The following is a 4,287-nucleotide window of genomic DNA, read 5'->3' on the forward strand; positions in this document are numbered from 1 at the left end:
AAAAAAAAAAAAAAAAAAAAAAAGGCCAGGCACGGTAGCTCATGCCTGTAATCCCAGCACTTTGGGAGGCCGAGGCGGGGGAATCACGAGGTCAGGAGTTCAAGACCATCCTAGCTAAAATGGTGAAACCCCATCTCTACTAAAAAATACAAAAAATCAGCCGGGCGTGGTGGCGGGCGCCTGTAGTCCCAGGTACTCTGGAGGCTGAGGCGAGGCAGGAGAATGGTGTGAACCTGGGAGGCGGAGCTTGCAGTGAGCTAAGATCACGCCACTGCACTCCAGCCTGCGCGACAGAGTGAGACTCTGTCTCGAAAAAAAATAATAAATAAATAAAATAAAATAAAATAAGAAAAGAATGGTCCTGTTACTTAAAAGCAGACTTAGATTCGCTGTAAATGTATATCGCAAATTCTAGGGCAACCGCTAAAAAAAAGTGGAAAAAAAAAGAATAATATGCTTACAAAGGAGAGAAAACTGAATCATATTAAATGTTCCATTAAAACCACAAAGGACAGAAAATGTAGAAAACAAAAATAAGAACAAAAAACAAGGGCAAACAGAAAACAGTAATAAATACAGTAGCTATTAATCCAACTATATCAAGAATCACTTTAGGCTGGGTGCCTGTAATTCCAGCACTTTGGGAGGCCAAGGCGGGTGGATCACCTGAGGTTAGGAGTCCGAGACCAGCGGCCAACATGGTGAAACCCTGGCTCTACTGAAAATACAAAAATTAGCCAGATGTGGTGATGTGCGCCTGTAGTCACAGCTACTTGGAAGGCTGAGACGGAAGAATCACTTGAACATGGGAGGTGGAGGTTGCAGTGAGCCAAGAACACGCCACTCACTGCACTCCGGCCTGGGCAACAGAGCGAGACTGTCTCAAAAAAAAAAAAAAAAAAAAAAAAAAAAAAACCAACTGTACGTTGGCTACAAAAAAAAAACCAAAACAACAACACTTTAAATATAAAGACACATATAAACTACAAGTAAAGGGATGGAGAAAGTCCATGCTAATACTAACCAAAAAAAAGCCAGGAATAGCTATACTAATTTCAGACAGAGCAGACTTGAGAGCAAGGAAAGTTATCAGGGATAAAGCCGGGCATTACATAATGATAAAGGGATCAATACTCAAAAAAGATATGACAATCCTTAATGTGTATACGCCTAACAAGAGAGCATCAAAATATGAGGCAGAAACTGATAGAACTAAAAAAGAAACAGATAAATCCACTATTATAGTAGGAGACTTCAATAACTCTCTATCAGAAATGGACAGATCTAGCAGGCAGAAAATCGGTGAGGACATAGTTGAACTCAACATCATCGGTTGGATATAATTGACATCTAGAGACTACTTCATCCAACAACAGCAGAATACACATTCTTCTCAAGCTCACATAGAACATTCACCGAGACAGACCATATTCTGGGCCATAAAACACACCTTAACACACTTAAAAGAATAGAAACCATACAATGCTTCAGTTCTTAGACCACAATGGAATTAAACTGGAAATCCATAACAGAAAGATAGCTGAAAAACTCCCAAATATTTGGAGATTCATCAACACACTTTGAAACAATACATGGGTCAAAGAAGAAAGCTCAAGATAATTTTTTTTAATTCAACTAAATGAAAATGAAAATACAGCTTATCAAAATTTGTCCATTGCAGTGAAAGCAGTACTTAGAAGGAAATTTACAACATTGAATGCATATATTAGAAAAGATGAAAGGGCCAGGCACGGTGGCTCACGCCTGTAATCCCAGCACTTTGGGAGGCCGAGGCGGTAGGATCATTTGAGGCCAGGAACTCGAGACCAGCCTGGCCAACATGGTGAAACCCCATCTCTACTAAAAATACAAAAATTAGCCGGACATGGTGGCACACGCCTGTAGTCCCAGGTACTCGGGAGGCTGACGCAGGAGAATTGCTCGAACCTGGGAGGCGCAGGCTGAAGTGAGCCAAGATTGCGCCAGTGCATTCCAACCTGGGCAACAAAGGGAGACTGTCTCAAAAAAAAAGAAAAAAAGAAAAAAAAATCCAGGCACAAACTGTATGATCTCATTTACATGTGCAATCTAAAATAGTTGAACTCGCAGAAGTACAGAGTAGAAGGATGATTACCAGAGGCTGGGGAGGAAGGAGCAAGGAATGGGGAGTTGGTCAAAGTGTAAAAAGTTTAGGTTAGATAGGAGGGGCTGGGTGTGGTGGCTCATATCTATAATCCCAGCACTTGGGAAGGCCAAGGCAGGAGGATCGCTTGAGCCCAGGAGTTGGAGACCAGCCTGGGCAACATGGCAAAACCCCATCTCTACAAAAAAAATACAAAAATTAGCCGGGTGTGGTGGCACATGCCTGTAGTCCCAGCTACTCGGGAGGCTGAGGTAGGAGAATCACCTGAGCCTGGGAAGTTGAGGCTGCAGTGAGTCATGATGGTGCCACTGCACTCTAGCCCAGGTGACAGTGTGTGGTGACCCTGTCTCATTAAAAAAAAAAAAAAGGAAAGAAAATGAGGCAGTGTAGGAACACCCAGCATAGTATCTCAAACAAGTAGAAGCTCAAAGACTGTTCCTTATCCCACCCCATCTGTCCTAATGAAAACTTCCTGAAATTAGTGAGTTTTAGCATTAACATTTAAAATTAATCATGTTGTAAAATGAAACTATGTTCCAACTTGGATTTCCAAGCATTACTTGGTTACTCTTCCAAAGTACAGACCAAAGAGTTGCTGCTTAACAAAACAGGAACTCTAAACTAAATCACTCTTATATTAAGTAGAAATAAATAAATGTATATATGTATAACAACCAGACATATCACTATCAAAGAAAGCAGCTGTCATCTACTAATCAGCATTATCAGAAAAGATACATTCTAGCTAAAGCCAAAGGAAAATTGACATCATCTTATGCTGTATGACTTTGAGGTAATTATTCATTAATATATTATTTCCTTTAAGGTAGGTGAGTATTGAAAATAGCTTTTGGGCCGGGCACCATGGTGCATGCCATAATCCCAGCACTTTAGGAGGTCAAAGTAGGAAGATCACTTGAGGCCAGAAATTTGGCACCAGCCTGGACAACACAGCAAGACACCATACTATAGAAAAATAAAATAAAATAATTAGCCAGGCATCGTGGAGCACACCTATAGTCCCAGCTACCTGGGAGGCTGAGGAGGGAGGATCACTTGAGCCCATGAGTTCAAGGCTGCAGTGAGTTATGATCACACCAGCACTTCACTCTAGCCTAGGCAACAGAGACCCCAGCTCTAAAAATAAAAATTAAATTAAAAAGAAGAGAAGGTGGCTTTTGGTCCTTTATGAGCCAAAACATCCTTGTGGACTCCTAGAAACCAGAATTTTCTTTTTCTTTTTACATATTCATCATCATCGAAAATAAATAAATGAGAACACAGATAAGCAAAAAGAAGGGGGAAAGAATCACCTATAACTCCACCACCAAACAATACCTGTTGTTAACCATCTGGTGTATACCCTTCAAATTTTAAAAAATCATATATGTAAACCCATATACAACATATATTTGAACCACTTTTAAATATATACCACCAAATTCCATATATCCATAATCTTCAAATGAAATTCTCTCTATATAATAAATTCATAAAGCCAACATTTCTTAGCTAAAATGAAATGTACAATGAATAATAAATGCCAGTTCATACCAAAGGCTGGACACGGTGGCTCACACTTGTAATCCCAGCACTCTGAGAGGCAAGGTGGGAGGATCGCTTGAGCTCAGGCGTTCCAGACCAGCCTGGGCAGCACAGTGAAACCCATCTCTACAAAAAAATACAAAACTTAGCAGGCCATGGTGGCACACACCTGCGATCCCAGCTACTCAGGAAGTTGGGAGGATCGCTTGAGCCTGGGAGGTAGAGGTTGCAGTAAGCTGAGATCACACCACTGCACTCCAGCTTGCGCAACAGAGTGAGACCCTGTCTCAAAAATCGATAAATAAAAATAAAATGTAAAAAGTTCATTCCTTAAGGAAAATCTCCACTATTCTTAAGATTGACGCTCAGGACAGAAGTTACTGCTTATTTTGCAATCTAACATATGATAAACAAGGCCTGGCGCGGTGGCTCACGCCTGTAATCCCAGCACTTTGGGAAGCCAAGGCGGGCAGATCACTTGGGGTCAGGAATTCAAGACCACTCTGGCCAACATGGTGAAACCCCATCTCTACTAAAAATACAAAAATTAGCCAAATGTGATGGCAGGCACCTGTAATCCCAGCTACTCAGGAGGCTGA

The 4,287-nt window shown here is 41.2% G+C and overlaps 1 protein-coding gene across 2 annotated transcripts in view; it reads right to left on the reverse strand.

Annotated features, from left to right (window-relative positions):
* Positions 1-4,287, reverse strand: part of SCML2 (Scm polycomb group protein like 2) — a 140,503-nt gene that overhangs the window by 122,242 nt on the left and 13,974 nt on the right. The gene's annotated exons all lie outside the window — the stretch shown is intronic.

Source organism: Hylobates moloch, unplaced genomic scaffold (genome assembly GCF_009828535.3).
Source record: "Hylobates moloch isolate HMO894 unplaced genomic scaffold, HMol_V3 SCAFFOLD_7, whole genome shotgun sequence".
NCBI classification, from domain to species: Eukaryota; Metazoa; Chordata; class Mammalia; order Primates; family Hylobatidae; genus Hylobates; species Hylobates moloch.